The sequence below is a fragment of the Macaca nemestrina genome, chromosome 2 (assembly GCF_043159975.1).
Source record: "Macaca nemestrina isolate mMacNem1 chromosome 2, mMacNem.hap1, whole genome shotgun sequence".
Taxonomy (NCBI): domain Eukaryota; kingdom Metazoa; phylum Chordata; class Mammalia; order Primates; family Cercopithecidae; genus Macaca; species Macaca nemestrina.
The window spans coordinates 15436282-15454615 of NC_092126.1; the positions used below are offsets into that span (position 1 = coordinate 15436282).

At 41.3% G+C, this 18334-nt stretch overlaps 2 pseudogenes; both read left to right on the forward strand.

The window, feature by feature from the left end:
• The first annotated feature begins 9743 nt into the window (after positions 1–9743).
• On the forward strand, positions 9744–10085 carry LOC105470946 (large ribosomal subunit protein eL30 pseudogene; annotated as a pseudogene).
• Positions 10086–16994: 6909 nt separating this feature from the next.
• LOC105470996 (immunoglobulin-binding protein 1 pseudogene) lies at positions 16995–18009 on the forward strand (annotated as a pseudogene).
• Positions 18010–18334: the final 325 nt, after the last annotated feature.

Consider the following 18334-nt stretch of genomic DNA (forward strand, 5'->3'; position numbering starts at 1 on the left):
CTGCATCCTGGAAGGGCCAGGAGCAGAGGCAGGAGAACACCAGCTCTAGAAGAATGGTTAAGGGAGTGGCCATAGCACCCAACCTCTGGGCTTAAATCTCACCTCCAGGAACAAGTGGTGTGAGCTTTCATTATTTGTATCACTCTGATACTTGAGTATCCCCATTTGTAAAAACAGGAGCATTATTAATTACTCTTTATTAACAAGAGAAAAGCAAACAGAAGTTTAATAGCAGTGTATCTCCTGTACATATGAGAGATACCCAGAGAAATAAGTAAATCTCCTAGAATAGATCTCAAAAAGTTGTCTTAGAGTTCGGGCTTAAATACTATGTTTCCTGAAACAAAGGAAGAAGGGTATGGGGAAAGCCTGGTTAGGGAGAGATGATCAAGAAAAGCATCTGAATAAGGGCAAGGTTTGTTATGACTTTTTCTTTTCTTTTTAAGACAGGGTCTCACTCTGTTGCCGGTGCTGGAGTGCAGTGGCTCTATTTCAGCTCACTGCAGCCTTTACCTCCTAGGCTCAGGTGATCCTCCCACCTCAGTCATCCAAGTATCTGGGACTGTAGGCATGTGCCACCATGCCCAGCTAATTTTTGTAGAAATGGGGTTTTGCCATGTTGCCCAGGCAGGTCTCAAATTCCTGGGCTCAAGCCATTTGCCCACCTCAGCCTCCCAAAGTGCTGGGATTACAGGTGTGAGCCTGTTATGACATTTTAAGTCAATTATTTCTCCATTGATAAGAGTCTCTAGTGATTTAGTTATCCTTCTCTTTCTGGTGCAGAGAGAAACACACCTTTAAAAATGGAGATTTCCTTCATAAATGTCAGTTTGTCTTTCAAAAGGGTAACTTTTCTGAGCTTCTCCTGTGTCTGCAGTTTCTCAAAAATAATCCTTATGCCACAGGGGCACATTTAGGGTAGCATATTCTGGTCTTCTACCGTCATATTTTAGGGTGGCATGTCCTGATCCCCATCAATAGTATTTTTTATGTATTGCACTGTGGGGAATTTAACAAAGGCAGTGGATTCTGGCATTGTTAACCCCTCAATAACTAGATGCATACCAGTTTTTCCTCCTACTCAAAGAGAACAGCTGGAGTTGGTTCTGTGTGTGCACAACACGGAACTGGATGTTTACCAAGGGCTGGCTTACTCAATGTTCTAAATACTTAACATGTATTAACTCATGGAATTTTTTTTTTCTAGCAGACAGGTGTCTCCCCATCACCCAGGCTGGAATGCAGTGGCATGATCATAGCTCACTGTAGCCTCTAACTCCTGGGTTCAAGCGATCCTCTTGCCTTAGCCTCCGGAGTCACTAGGATTACAGGTGTAAGTCACCATGTCCAGCTTAACTCAGTGAATCTTAACCATAAGCCTGTGACATAGGTTATATTAAATTTCTGTTTTACAGATAAGAAATCTCAGGTACAGAGAGGACACGGTAAGAGGTGGAGCCAATTCAAACTCGGGCAAGTTTATACTTTTAATAAATCGGCTGCCTTTTAATATCTGGAAATATAAGCAGGAGCAGAACCTAAGAAGAGTCAGATCCTCCTAGCTGGTTATTAGGCACTTATGTCTTGACTTATGGAAACAGAAGGTTGGCATCCTGGGAGGTCACTGACCTCTTTGTAGCTCGTCCAAGCTAGAGTCTCTGTGCAGATATAACACGTTGCTGCCCTCTCTGTGGAGACTTGTATACACTGGGGCAGGAGCGGAGGAGCCCATGGTGCTCAAAAATAGAAGAAAATGATAAATAAAAGCTTTAAAAATCAACAGCTCTCAGTGGATTCTCATAGATGAAAACAAGCTCATCCTAATTTGTTAAATTTGGCGACCTGAGGTACTTGCTGCTCAGCTCCTCCACATCATGTTCCCCCCTTTTGACCATCTCTTCCAGTAGTTGCTGCAGAAACTGGCTGTGAACAAGTGTAACCTAACAATACGTTGCCTCAGCTGCCCTGTGTATCTCTTGCTTTCTGCCCCTGGGGCTTCCGAAAGCCATGCTGCTGAATGGGATGGCTGCAAGAATCTGTTCAGCCATGCGGTTGCATTGGCAAACCTGGAAGTTCGAGAGTTAACACCTTATGGTGTAACTGTTGACCAAGGGGAGATAGGAACTAATAGATAAATAACCCTTCTTCTATTTTCTGGCACAAAACTGAGGCTCATCCTACACAGCTCCTTAGAGTCCCCAGTGGAATTGAGCTCCAGGTGCCTACAGCAGTGACCTTGCAACACATCCTTGCACTGGCATCCCTTCCTTGTTTCTCTCTTGTCCCCAGATCTTTTCCCAAAACAAACTCCCGAACACATATCCTTGTCTCTGTTTCTGCTTTTCTGAGTGGAGCTTGGGGTAAGACATCCATTGCTGACGTTAGAAAATGCAAGGACTTCATGTTGTCACGTCTTCCAATTTTTCAGGAGAAAATAAACGTTTACATTTTTGTGTGAAATCTCCTGATTGTAAATGGATGTCCCAAATACATATAACATTGTCCAGATCAAATATTCATCAGACTAAATATGAAAGCAACCTGAATATAGTGGTTTGTAAAATTTTTTTTTTTTTGAGACAGAGTCTCACTCTGTCACCCAGGTTGGAGTGCAGTGGCGTGATCTCAGCTCACTGCAACCTCCGCCTCCAGAAGTGATTCTGCTGCCTCAACCTCCCGAGTAGCTAGGATTACAGACACACTCAACCATGCCTGGCTAAATTTTGCATTTTTCGTAGAGACAAAGTTTCACCATGTTGGCCAAAGTTGGTCTCGAACCCCTGACCTCAAGTGATCTGCCTGCCTTGGCCTCCCAAAGTGCTGGGATTACAGGCATGAGCCACTGTGCCCGGCCTTTAAAATTCTTTATACCTAGAAATTGAGGATACAGTAATAGAAGGCCTTTTTGTTAATTAAACTTAAAAATTATAACTGTTTGGTCAGGTGCAGTGGCTCATGCCTATAATCTCAGCACTTTGGGAGGCTGAGGCAGGCAGATTGCTTGAGCTCAGGAGTTTGAGACTAGCCTGGAAAACACGACGAAATCTCATCTCTACCAAAAATACAAAAATTAGCCAGTCTCATAACCCGGTCTCAAAATAAATAGATTAAAATTTAAAAAAAAACTGTTTTATAGGTATTTACATTTTATCAAGTATTTTTATATACATTATCTCATGCAATAAATTAGAGAATTCTTGTTTACAGATCAAATAGTTGGGCTGAAATACCAAGGTATGAGAGGACAGGAAAAGTGAGAAAGAAACAGAGACCTTGTGGCCTCCCCAACATTCGGGGCCATTTGGGATGGGTAGGACATCTGGCAGACCACTAAACCTCCACCCTTCTGAAGCTGTAAAATCTCATCCTGTTTGATTGATTTGCAATATCACCACATCCCTTCTTAAAGTATTAGTTTGCTTTTTGCCTTTTCTTTTTGTAAATTTTGAAGAAACGATTTGTGGTTTGGGGATCACTCTGAGCATTACTGCGATTTGGATGCTTCTGATTATTCTTTAACGATGTGGCAATTATATGGTTCATTTGTCACTGTGTAACGAATTTCCCAAGATATGGCAGGCTTAAAACAATATGTGTAAACCCTCATGATTCTGTGGATTGACTGGGCTCAGCTGGTGGGTCTCCTGCTCCTGTGATATCAGCTGGGGCTGTAGTTGCCCTGGGGCTTAATTGGGCTGGAAAGCCTAGCTGGCTGTCACGGCTCACAGCTCCAAGCTGGAGCTCAGCTGGGCCGCTCTGATGAAACGTCTACACGTGGCCTCTCCACGTGGCTTGGGCTTCTCACAGCATGTGTCTGGGTTCTGAGAGGGAGTTTCCCAAGAGTGAGGATTCCGAGAGGGAGGAAGCAGAAGCCCAGAACTTTTGCTGGCCCAGAATTAGTACACAGTCACTTTAGCCACAGTTCTATTGGTAAAGCAGTCACAGAGCCCAGATTTAAGGGAAGAGAAATAGAGTGCACCAAGGAGTTTGTGGCCGTCTTTAATTTCCTTTGGGAATTAAACCATTTCTTTCACACAAAAAAATATTCTCAATTACATCTATCTGATCGGGGCAATTCTTACGTTTCTCTTTTGCTGAACCTCAGATGTAGGGGGCTGAGTTAGTGATGTCATTGTTCATGACATCATTATCACAGTCCACACAAGACCTCTTGCATTTTATTTCTTGATCCTCTTGTTACTCCCGTTTCCCTTTCCATCCTCTTCCCACTGCTGGCAAACACTCGCAGGCATTTAAAATCCACATTTTGTTTACCGGTCTTCCTTCTAAATGTGTATTGCTGATTTGTATGCATGTATTTTGAATTAACATAAATGACATTCTCATAATTACATCAGCACTGTTTTAAAGATTTGTTCGTGTTGCTATATATTTATTTAATCCCTTTCTTCTAACAGCTGCATGGTGTTCCACCATGTTTTGCCTATTGACTCCTCCAGTGTGATCTCTCAGACTGCATCCAATTTCCCATCAATACAAACTAGACTATGATAATACTGTTTCCTTTGTCTTCAGATGGGCCAGTATCAAAATTCCTTTGGGATATTTAACCAAGAATAAATTATGTGGCATAGGGTAAGCTTATTCCTCTTTTTTTTTTTTTTTTAAAAAAAAAACAGATCTTGAAAAATCCCCAGTGCCAGCCAACAGTTGTATTATCCATCTTTCTAATTTTTGCCAGAGGTGTAAAGTGAAATCTCAATGGTCTTTCATTCTTATTTCTCTGATTACTAATGAGTTTGAGTATTCCAGCATATGCATGGTATAGCCTGTTTGGTTTTGCCTTTTATTAATTACTCATTTACTGGGGTTCCTGTCTTTTTCCTGTTGATGTATGAATCTTTTATATATTCTAGATATTAGCCACTTAGCAGTTTTAGACATTACGACTATCTCCTCCTATCTTGTTACTTGTTTGTTAACTCTTGCACAGTGGTCTTCACTGCATACGAAGAGTTGATTAAATTTATCACATTTTTGTCTTATGGCTTACGCTTTTGAGTTTCATTGAAGAATTCCTTCTCAACATAAAGTCCCCCACATTTTCTTACTTAACATTATATATTTATTTTCAAATTTAGGTCTTTAATCCATTGACAATCACCTTTGTATGTGATATTAAGTAGGAATCTAGCTTTATTTTTCCCCAAAATGTGGGCCAGTTTTTCTAAGAAATTTTACTAAATGACCACCTCTTCCCTCCTTGCTTTGTGGTGCCAGGAAGTGCCATATTTGTCATGACTTGGCAGAAACTTCTTGAGAATACAGACAAGGCAGAAGAAAGCACAACTGAGCAATAGAGAGTGAGGCAGAGATGCTATTGTTTGTAGTTTTGATATGTCTAAAGCCAGAAATCCACCTCTTCATTTTTGCTGGGTTTTTGTCCTTTGTAACTAAAATGACCATTACAACCATGATGTCCTAATCTCGCTTCTATGTAGAGAGCTAATGTCATAGCCTGCTGAGATTCAAATGACAACGATAATTCCAGTTAACATGATTTATTCTTACTTGTATCAGTTATTTGAATTTGTGATATGGTTGGTTGGATTATTTTGTTTCTTTTTAACTTGAGACAGAGAAACATGCAGTTTATTATTTTTTTTTTAGACAGAGTCTGGCTTTGTCGCCCAGGCTACAGCGCAGTGGTGTGATCTCGACTCACTGCAACCTCTGCCTCCCAGGTTCAAGTGATTCTCCCGCCTCACCCTCCCCAGTAGCTGGAATTACAGGCACCCAGCACCACGCCTGGCTAATTTTTGTATTTCTAGTTGAGACGAGGTTTCACCATGTTGGCCAGGCTGGTCTCGAACTCTTGACCTCAAATGATCTGCCTGCCTTGGCCTCCCAAAGTGCTGGGATTACAGGCATGAGCCACTGCACCCGGCCAAGACAGAGAAATAATACAGTTGAAATGTGGTTTTTTGCTGAGATAACTGGGAAACATTTTGAGAAACTGGCAGATTTTGAGAAACTGACAGTTTTTCCCTATTAAAAGTTCACAGGAAAAACATAGGGAAAAAATATGTATATATTTTAGAGACAGAATTTTGCCCTGTTGCCCAGGCCGAGTGCAGTGGTATAATCATAGCTCACTGCAGCTTCAAACTCCTGGGCTCAGGCAATCCTCCTGACTCAGCCTCCCAAGTAGCTGGGACTACAAATGTGTGCCACCACAGGCAGCTAATCTTTTTATTTTATTTTTTAGAGTTGGGGTCTTGCTATGTTGCCCAGGCTTGTTTTGAACTCCTGGCCTTAAGCAATCCTACCACCTTGACCTCCTAAAACATTTGAATTATAGACATAAGCCATTGTGTCCAGCTAGGGAAAAAAACATTTTGAGCTTGGGGTAGGCAAAGATTTGTTAGATACAAAACCAAAAGCATAATCCATAACAAAATTAGTAAATTAGAGTTCTTCAAAAGTCAAACCTTTTTCTCTTTGAAAGATACTGTTAAGAGATGGAAAAGGCAAATTATAGCCTGGCAGAAAATATTTATAAGACACTTATCTGATAAAGAACTTGTGTCCAGAATACACAAAGAATTTTCAAAACTCAATAATAAAACAACCTACCCAATTTTAAAAATGGGCAAGAGATTTGAATGCTCTTTACTAAAGAAGATGTATAGATGGCAAATAAGCACATGAAAATATGTCCAACAACATTAGTCATTAGAGAAATTAAAACCACAATGTGATATTACTACACATTCATTAGAAGGGCTAAAAAGATTGACTATACCAAGCGCTAGTGATGATCTGGAGTAACTAGAAGTCTTATATACAACTAGTGTGAATATGAAATGACCAAACACTTTTTTTTTTTTTTAGACAGGGTCTCACTTTGTTGCCCAGGCTGGCCTCGAACACATGAGCTCAAGGGATCTTCCCACCTCAACCTCCTGAGTAGCTGGGACTACAGGAGTGCTACTGTGCCCAGCTCCAAATGATCAAACGCTTTGGAAAACTGCTTAGTGTAAGTTCTCCAAAAGACACTGTATTTGTTTCCTAAGGCTGCTGTAAAAAAGCACAAATTAGAAATGTATTGACAGAACAGAAATCTATTCTCTCACAGTTCTGGAGGCTAGAGGTCCCAAAACAACCCTGTCGGTAGGATTGGTTCTTCTGAGGGCTCTCAGGGAGGGTCTGTTCTGTATCTTTATCCTGGCTTCCACAGATGGCTGGTAAGTTTTGTCTTTCCTTGGTTTACAGCATCACTCCAGTCTCTCTCTTTGTTTCCACATGGAGTTCTCCCTGTGTGTCTCTATTTCGGTTTCTTTCCTTCTCTTCTATAAGGATATCAGCCATATTGGATTAGAGTCCCCCAAATTGAATATGACCTCATCTAACTTTGCAGATATCTGCAAAGATTATTTCCAAATAAGGTCACATTCACATGGACCAGAGGTTTAGGACTTCATATATATTTTTGGAAGATGCAGTTTGACCCATAATATACATGTACTCGAATATTCATAAAAGCACAATTTGTAATAGCCTAGAACAGCAAACGATCTCGCTACTCATCAATAGTTGAATAGATAAATAAATCATGATATAGTCATGTGATGAATACCATAATACAATAAAAATTAACTACCTACAACTATGGACAATATGGATGAATCTCACAAATAAAATGCTGGATAAAATAAATAAAACAGCATATACTGGCTGGGCACAGTGGCTCACTCCTATAATCCCAGCACTTTGGGAGGCCGAGGCGAGTGAATCACTTGAGGTCAGGAGTTCAAGACCAGCCTGGCCAACATGGTGAAACCCCATCTCTACTAAAAATATAAATTAGCGAGTGTGACCGTACATGCCTATAGTCCCAGCTACTCAGGAGGCTGAGGCAGGAGAATCACTTGAACCTGGGAGGCAGAGATTGCAATGAGCCAAGATTGTGCCACTGTACTGCAGACGGGTGACAGAGTAAGACTCCGTCTCAAAAAAAAAAATTCTTTTTCACAGATTTTGTTGTTGTTAAGATATAGAATCTCACTATGCTGCTTAGGCTGGCCTTGAACTCCTGGACTCAAGCGATCCTCCCATCTCAGCCTCCTAAGACTACAGGCTTGCAGCACTATACCCAGCTAAGAATTCTTAATTTGCTTCCTTAAGAGAAGTACATCAATAAATATGATTTCTTCAAATGTAGCAACTCTGAAATATTCACTTAGAGTCCCTCAGAGATCAAAAGAGGTTCAGACTACTTAATTTTTTAGGCTCTTAGTTTTATATATACACAGAAATGAACAGACAGGGTGACAAATATTGTGTGATACATTGTGTAATATATTTTATATTTTTACATTTACTAAATATAATAATTTTAACATAAAAGAATTCCAAACAATGTCAATGATGTCAAAAGTCCTAACATAGGTCCTTCTCACTGTGAAGGCACTATTCTAGATGGTGGAGATACATAGAGAACAGAATAGACAAAATCCTTGCCTGCTAAGAGCTTGCATTCTAGCTGGCAGGAGACAGGTAATAAACAATAAACATAAGAAATATGCTAATTCTGTGGTATGATAGAGGGGATAAGTCACCATGGGAAAAAAAAGTAAAGCAAGGAAAAAGTGTTCAGGGGAGAAGGGGAGGGACTGTGTTTTAATGGGGTGGGCAGGGTAGACCTCCTTAAGAAGGTGACAGTTGAGCAAAAATTTGAAGAAGAAAAGGGAATGAGCCATATGAATATCTGGTGGGCGGGGGGAATCACTTCAAATAGATAGATGTTCCAAAGACCCTTAAGATGTAGCCATACTGGCGTGTTTGAGGCAAAACAAGGACAAATTCCATTTGTATAAATGGAGAGAAATATGTGTGAAGGAGAGTAGTAAATGAATCAGACAGGTAAAGGGCATTCAGATTATACAGAGCATCTTAGGCGCTATAAGAACTTTAGCTTCCTCTCTGACAGAAATGGAAAGCCATTGCAGGGATTTGAGCAGAAGAGTGACATGATCTGATTTCCATTTTATTTTTTTGAGACAGAGTATCATTTTGTCATCCATGCTAGAGTGCAGTGGCACAATCATGGCTCACTGCAGCCTCAAACTCCTGGGCTCAAGCGATCCTCTTACCTCAGCCTCCCTAGTGGCTGGGACTACAGGCATGCACCATGATACCAGGCTAATTTTTAAAATTTTTGTAGATACAGGGTCTTGTTATGTTGCCTGGTCTGGTCTCAAACTTCTGGCCTCAAGGGATCCTCCTGACTCAGCCTCCCAGAGTGTCGGGATTAACAGGTGTGAGCCATCACCCCATCCTCACTTCCATTTTAACCTAATTTTTCTGGCTGCCATGTTGAGAATAGATTTTAAGAGGCAAGTATAAAAGTAGTGAGACAAGAAAGGAGGTTAATTAAATAATTCATGTGGGAGGTAACAGGAGTTTGGATCCGGATGATAGCAGAAGTGATAAGAAATGGTTATACTTGGATATATTCTGAACGTAGGGCCAGGAGAATTTGCTGACAGACTAAGATGGGTGAGCAGGAGGTAGAAGAGAAAAAGAAGAGTCATGGAAGATGCCAACCCAAGAACCAAGATGTGAAAGAGGGCAGACTGGGTAAGTTTGAGGCAGAATATTAGGAGCTCAGTTTGAACTTGTTAAGACTGAGATGCCCTTTTTTTTTTTTTTTTTTTTGCTTCCCAGCCATCTTAGCGGCTGCTCTTGGTTGAGGGCTGTCCCGCACCTAAGGCAGGAATATGATGGCCGCAAAGAAGACAAAAAAGTCTCTGGAGTCAATCAACTCTAGGCTCCAACTCGTTATGAAAAGTGGAAAGTACGTGCTGGGGTACAAGCAGACTCTGAAGCCAAGGCAAAGCTCAATTGGCCATTCTTGCTAACAACTGCTCAGCTTTGAGGAAATCCAAAACAGAGTACTATGCAATGTTGGCCAAAACTGGTGTCCATCACTACAGTGGCAATAATATTGAACTGGGCACAGCAAGCGGAAAATACGACAGAGTGTGCACACTGGCTATCATTGATCCAGGTAACTCTGACATCATTAGAAGCATGCCAGAACAGACTGGTGAACAGTAAACCACGCAAAAATTTTCCTTTAATAAAATTTGCCGGCCGGGCGCGGTGGCTCAAGCCTGTAATCCCAGCACTTTGGGAGGCCGAGGTGGGTGGATCACGAGGTCAGGAGATCGAGACCATCCTGGCTAACATGGTGAAACCCCGTCTCTACTAAAAATACAAAAAACTAGCCGGGCGTGGTGGCGGGCGCCTGTAGTCTCAGCTACTTGGGAGGCTGAGGCGGGAGAATGGCGTGAACCCGGGAGGCGGAGCTTGCAATGAGCCGAGATCACGCCACTGCACTCCAGCCTGGGAGACACAGCGAGACTCCGTCTCAAAAAAAAAAATAAAATAAAATAAAATACATAAATAAAATAAAATAAAATCTGCCTGAGCTTGTTTAAAAAAAAAAAAGAAAGATTGAGATACCCCATTTGTCTTAAATAAAGATATTCAGTAGACTATTGAGTTCATGGTTCTGGAATTCAGCGGAGAGGATGTCTGTACTAGAGATACTTTTGAGAGTCATCATCATATAGTGATATTGAAAACTGTAAAATTTGGATGAGTTTGCCATGAGAGTGAGGGTAGAAAAGAGACTCTCCTGGCTAACATGGTGAAACCCCGTGTCTACTAAAAATACAAAAACAAAAGTAGCTGGGCGTGGTGGCGGGCACTTGTAGTCCCAGCTACTTGGGAGGCTGAGGTGGGAGAATGGCGTGAACCTGGGAGAGGGGACCTTGCAGTGAGCCGAGATCGCGCCACTGCACTCCAGCCTGGGCGACAGAGCGAGACTCCGTCTCAAAAACAAACAAACAAACAGATCAATAAAGCAGAATAGAGATCCCAGAAATAGACCCACATAAATATAGCCAACTGATCTTTGACAAAGGAGCAAAGGCAATATAATGGAGCAAAAAAAGTCTTTTCTTTTCTTTCTTTTTTTTTTTTTTTTAGACAGAGTCTCATTCTGTTGCCCAGCCTGGAGTGCAGTGGTGTGATCTCGACCTACTGCAACCTCCACCTCCTGGGTTCAAGCGATTCTCCTGCCTCAATCTCCTGAGTAGCTGGGATTACAGGAATGTGCCGCCACTCCTGGCTAACTTTTGTATTTTTAGTAGAGACCGGGTTTCACCATGTTGGCCAGGCTGGTCTCAAAATCCTGACCTCAAGTGATCCACCCACCTCAACCTCCCAAAGTGCTGGGACTACAGGCATGAGCCATCATACCTGGCCAAAAATAGTCTTTTCAACAAATGGTACTGGAAAAACTGGAATAACAAACAAACAAACCCAAATCTAGATACAGATCTTAAACTTTTCACAAAAACTAATTTAAAATGGATCATAAAACTAAATGTAAACCTCAAGACTCTAAAACTCCTAGAATGTAACATAAAAAGAAACTTAGATGACTTGGGTATGGCAATAAATTTCACTCATGGTTATAGTAAGGATTAAACAAAATAATACTTTAAAATATTAGTGCCTGGAATGTTTGCTTTGCATAATCCCGTGTTCCCCATTGCTATGAAGAAATCGTGTTTTGGTATATTCAATTATATTTTAATTGAACCACAGAGGCCATTTAGCAAGCCCATTAGTTAGATAAATTTTTTGACATACAAATAAATTATCTCTTACTTGATCTGTTTAATTAAAAAACAAAACAAATAGTTCTTTTTTTTTTTTTTACAATGCTATCTTGGGAACTGTGAGGTCTCCTGTCACGAGGTTGCCCCTGGGTGGGCTCCAGGAGAGTGACACAAGGAGCCTGAAGGTCACCTGACCCAGTGTCACTCACTGGCTGCCAGGTGGATTCATAGCTGAGGTTTTTGGTAGGAAAGGAATTCACAAAACATTTTTTTTTTTTTTTTTTTGAGACAGAGTTTTGCTCTGTCGCCCAGGCTGGAGTGCAGTGGCACCATCTCGGCTCACCACAACCTCCGCCTCCCGGGTTCAAGCAATTCTCTTGCCTCAGCCTCCCGAGTAGCTGGGACTACAGGAACACGCCACTACACCCGGCTGATTTTTGTATTTTTAGTAGAGATGGGGTTTCACCATGTTGGCCAGAATGGTCTTGATCTCCTGACCTTGTGATCCACCTGCCTCCGCCTCCCAAAATGCTAGGATTACAGGTGTGAGCCACTGCGTCCGGCATTCACAAAACATTTAAAAATTTTACTTGCCAACATTTAAAAATCAAGAGATTTCATATAAAAACTTGATTTCCAGACTTACTAAATTACAAGATTCTGCAACCCTGGGCCTGAAACCCTGTAGCACAGCCTTCTTCTGTGGTACAGAATAAAGGCTTCCTCCTTAGCTGTGCTGGTGTCCTCCAGTGCAATACAGCCCTACTGTTTCCAGCCCACTTGCTTCTCTCATTTGCTCCTCCCTGGTTCCTGCAGGCACCTGAGTTTGTAACTTCTAATTATTTCAATCCTTCCCTTTTTAGATGTGGAGGCCGAGGTCCCGTAGAGAAATAGAGAGCTGGAACTGGAATCTTAGCCATCAGACCAGGGCTCTTTTACATGCCTTGTGTTGTTTCTTTTATATTTGGTTGTTTTGAGAAAAAGATGATAGCTTAAAAAAAAAAAAAAAAAAGTAAGACATGGTGGGGGGCCGGGCGCGGTGGCTCACACCTGTAATCCCAGCACGTTGAGAGGCTGAGGCGGGCAGATCACGAGGTCAGGAGTTCAAGACCAGCCTGGCCAATATGGTGAAACCCAGTCTTTACTAAAAGTACAAAAAAAAAATTAGCTGGGCGTGGTAGCATGCGACTGTAGTCCCAGCTACTTGGGAGACTGAGGCAGAAGAATCGCTTGAACCCGGGAGGCGGAGGTTGCAGTGACCTGAGATCACACCACTGCACTCCACCCTGGTTGACAGAGCAAGACTCCATCTCAAAAAATTAAAAAAATAAAATAAAAGACATAGTGGGGAAAACTAAAATTTAGAGATTTTTAGGCACCATTTAGGTGATTAAATTGAGATGAAGGAAAAAGTGGAGGTGAGTAGAATTCTTTTTCTCTGTAGAAAATAGCTTCATTGTTGGCCGGGCGCAGTGGCTCACGCCTGTAATCTCAGCACTTTGGGAGCCTGAGACAGGCGGATCATGAGGTCAGGAGGTCGAGACCATCGTGGCTAACACGGTGAAACCCCGTCTCTACTAAAAATACAAAAATTAGCCGGGCGAGGTGGCGGGCGCCTGTAGTCTCAGCTACTCAGGAGGCTGAGGCAGGAGAATGGCGTGAACCCGGGAGGCAGAGCTTGCAGTGAGCGGAGATCGTGCCACTGCACTCCAGCCGGGGAGATGGAACGAGATTCCGTCTCAAAAAAAAGAAAAGAAAATAGCTTCATTGTTTTGGGGGAAATGATGTATGTTCAGTGCAAAAGATTCCAGCAATACAGATAAGTACAAAGAAGAGAGTAAAGATTCCCCCAAATTTCACACTTCACTTATAATTTCCATTAACATTTTGATATGTAAATCTCTACATCCCCTCTTGACATATTTATAGATACACTTAATCTAACACTGTCTCAGCCAGGGATTATGTGTGAGTGTGGGGTTTTAGAGTTCCCACATAATCTTCATCAGTTTCCCTCCAACCAATTATTTGATACAGCCAATTGGGATATTTTTCAATTATATTAAGGTGCTATGCAACTACAAGGTCAAGCCTTCTTTGTCCCAACTCCCTTCCAATGAGATTGTTATGGACACATCCCGCCCACCTATATAGAAATTCTGAAGTTGCTAGATTGCATGTTTTTCTGAATGAGAGTGTCCATACAAGTCACTTTCATTATGTTCTGTAATTTGATTTTCCCACCAATAATACTTCTGGAACATTTGTGTCTAGTATATAAACACAGACTTTTAAAACCCCCCACAAATTTCCCTTTTAAGAACACCTTCAGCATCCTCAAGAGAAGCCAGTTGGTCTCTTACACAGACTTTGCTCCATCTGATTGATGCCTGGGAAAATGGGAACAGCTGATTGAAACCCATTATGCACATTCAAGTCTGTTTGATTGTTCACAATAGGCACTGATGAGAACAATTAGTTTCTCAATGATTGTATTAGTCAGGATTTGCTGCAATAATGTTGCATAACAGACAACTCCCAAATGTCAGTGATTCGTAAGAACAAATATTTATTTTTCACTCACTGGTCTGTGCACTGCAAGTGGGTTGTCCGGGCTCGCTTGGGCTTAGGTTTGGGTCTTTTCTACGTGTTTCTCATTCCAGGACCCAGGCTAAGTGGGCAATGGCTACTTGAGGCATTTTCTCCTCAAATCAAAAGGCAGAAATGCAGGAGGTCATGCTAAATTTCACAAACTCATATAAAGTCTCTGGTTAGATATAGCATATGATATATCTGCCCACATTGTATTGAGGCAAGAGAATGGGAGACGGGAGGTTGCAGTGAGCCAAGACTGTGCCACTGCACTCCAGCCTGGTGACAGAGCAAGACTCCGTCTCAAAAAAAAAAAAAAAAAAAGAAAGAAAGAAAAAGAAAAAACAGCTTGAGCAACATAGTGAGACCCTGTCTCTATGAAAAATTATTTTAAGCATAAAAAATGATAAAACAAAACAAAAAGGAAGATATACAAATGGCCTATAAGCACATGAGAAGATGCTCAACATCACTAATCATCAGGAAAATGCAAATCAAAAACACAGTGAGATACCACTTCACAAACATTAAGATGGCTATTATTAAACAAACAAACAAACAAACAAACAAAATAGCAAATGTTGGTAAGGATGTAAAGAAACTGGAACACAGGTAACTTGTGGTAGGAATGCAAAATGGTTCAGTCACAGTAAAAAACTGGTGGTTCCTCAACAAGTTAAACATAAAATAGCCATATGACCCTACAATTTCATTCCTAAGTATATACCAAACAAATTGAAAATGAGCACTCAAACAAGTACATGTACATATTCATTAGCAGTACTATTCACAATAGCCAAAAAGTAGAAAAAGTATAACTGTCCATCAATGGAGAATAAACAAATTATGGAATATATATACAATGGAATATTATTCAGCCATAAAAAGAAACAAAATACTGATGTATGCTACAACGTGGATGGCCTCCAAAATATTATGCTAAGTGAAAGAAACCAGACACAAAATGTCACATTTTGTACAATTCCATTTATATGAAATATCCAGAATAGATAAATCCACAGAGACAGGCTCAAGCGATCTTCCCATCTCAGCTTCCTGAGTGGCTGGGACTATAAGTGCATGCCACCATGCCCAGCTAATTTTTTTTTTTTTTGTAGAGATGGGGTTTCACCATGTTGCCCAGGCCAGTCTCAAACTCTTAGGCTCAAGCGATCTATCCACCTCAGCCTCCCAAAGTGCTGGGATTACAGATGTGAGCCACTGTGCCCAGTCAAAAAGGCTACCTTTTAATTAGAAAGGCCATACTCAAGCTGGACACAGCAGTACATGCCTAGTCCCAGCTACTCAGAAGGCTGAGGTGGGAGGATGGCTTGAGCCCAGGAGTTCAAAGCCAGCCTAGGCAACATAGTGAGATCTCATGCTTTGAAAGGAAAAAAAAGTAAAAAAAAGGCCACACCCAGAGAGTCCAGTTTTAGACAACTTGAGTTGGAAGCACCTGCACAACATCCAAGTGGAGATGTTCAGGAAGCCCCTGGGTATCAGGCTCTGGAGTTTAAGAGAAAACTTGAGGCTAGAAAAACAGTTTTAGAGAAATTAGTACAGAGTTAGTAACTGGAGCTGTGGAATTACATGAGATGTCTCAGAGAGTGCCTTCACTTCACATTACCCTGTTAGAAAACGAAACAAGAAAAAACAACCAATTGTTTCTTTATGGACAAATCGCCAATTTGGCAAGGTAATAAACTTGGTGAATAACTCAGACTTTCTTCCCTTGAAATGTTGTTACATTTTAAATTTCCAATAAACCAAATTGGTTAGGTCACCAAATGGTCTACATGATAAATTACACATATATGTTATTCTAGGAGTGTCAACCTAAGTGTCAACAGTGGTTGTGGCAGAGACTGATGGTAGCCTCCTGCAATCTTCCTCTTCCTTAGCATTAAGAATCCTGATTATCTTGGCACATTGATGCCCAGATTACTAATTCATTATCTTCACTTCTTATAACTCTATTGAGATTTTCTATTTCTAGGTTATCTAATTTGTTAACATACAATTATTCATAGTAGTCCCTTATAACCTTTTGTACTTCTGTAAACTCTGTGGTAATGTTCCCTCTTCTATTCCTGATTTTAGAAACCTGCAAGTTCTCTCTTTTTTCCTAGCCTAGCTAAAGATTTAGCAATTTTGTTGATCTTTTCAAAGAACCAACTTTTGATTTTGATTATTTTCTCCATTACCTTTCTGTTCTATATTTCATTTATTTCTGCTTGAATCTTTATTATTTCCTTCCTCCTACTTGCTTTGGGTTTAATTTGCTCTTCTTTTTTTTTAGTTTCATAATGAGGAAGGTTGGCAATTGTTTTGACATCTTTCTTTTTTTAAATTGTAAGTACTTACAGCTATAAATTTACTGTTAGCACTGTTCTATCTGACTCCCATAAGTTTTTGAACATTGTGTTTTCATTTTTACTCAACTCAAAGTATTTTCTAATTTTACCAGTGATTTCTCTTTTGACCCTTTAGTTATTTATGAATGTATTGTTTCATTTTCACATATTTGCAAATTCCCCAGATTTCCTTCTGTTGTTGAATTTAATTTTATTCCATTGTGATTGGAGAAGATAATTTGAATGATTTCAATCCATTTACATTTTTAACATTTTTGATATTTGGGAGGCTGAGGAAGGAGGATCACTTGAGCTCAGGGGTTAAGTCCTGCATGGGCAAAATAGTGAGATCTGCCTCTCTTAAAAAGAAAACACATCCTCCCTCCCCAAGATGGCTGCTGAAGATGAGTCACTGTTGCCGCGGCTCCCGGAACTGCTCGAAACCGGCAAACAGCTTCTGGATGAAGTAGAAGTAGCGACTGAAACCACCTGTCACCGGATAGTCCAGGAGAAGGTGTTCAAGGGCCCGGACCTCTTTGAGAAGGCTCCCGAAATGTTATCGCAGCTCGACTTGTTCAATTGAAATGAAGATTTGGAAGAGATTGCTTCCACCGACCTGAAGTAGCTGTTGGTGCCAGCGTTTCAAGGAGCCCTCACCATCAAAAAAGTCAACCCCAGCAAGCGTCTAGATCATTTGCAGCGGGTTCGAGAACACTTCATAAACTACTTAACTCAGTGCCATTACTATCATGTTGCAGAGTTTGAGCTGCCCAAAACCAAGCACAACTCAGCTGAAAATCACACTGCTAATTCCTCCATGGCTTATCCTAGCCTCCTTGCTATGGCATCTCAAAGACAGGCTAAAATAGAGAGATACAAACAGAAGAAGGAGTTAGACCATGGGTTGTCTGCAATGAAATCTGCTGCGGAAAGTGGTCAAGCAGGTGATGAGCGTGTCCATGAATATTACCTTCTTCACCTTCAGAGGTGGATTGATACCAGCTTGGAAGAGACTGAGAGCATTGACCAGGAAATAAAGATCCTGAGAGAAAGAGACTCTTCAAAGAGGCATCAGCTTCTAACTCGTCTCTCCAGGATAGGCCTCCAGTGAAACCCTTCATTCTCATGGGGAACACGGCCCAGGCCAAAGTATTTGGAGCTGGTTATCCAAGTCCAGCAACTATGACAGTGAGTGACTGGTATGAACAACATCGGAAATATGGAGCATTGCCAGATCAGGGAACAGCCAAGGCAACACCAGAGGAATTCAGGAAAGCGGCTCAGCAACAGGAAGATCAAGAAGTAAAGGGGGGAGAGAATGATGAACACTCTGCAGAGTTTGGGAGTGGGATAACTGGAAGGACACCCATCCTAGGGGCTATGACAACTGACAGAACATGGACTGATCTTCCCACAACACCACAGGACTGCAGGGTGCACACCTCCCCCGCCAAGGAAAACCATGCATTCTCCTCCTCCCTGGGCTCCTGCTTCAGCTGTGTACAATGAAGGCAAAGATTCTAAGTATTGCTTTGCATTCGATGAAGTGTCAAGTGATTAAGTAAGTGCGTATTTGTACCCTAGATGATGTGAGCCAGCAATCTTGTTTTGGCATCATCCTTCTCATCATGCTGTATTCCAATTTCTTAAGTGGAGAGAAAAGAGTGCCGAGAAATGGCTCTGTTTAATCAATGGTTGTCTGAATTCTCTGAAAAAATAATAAAATTCCCT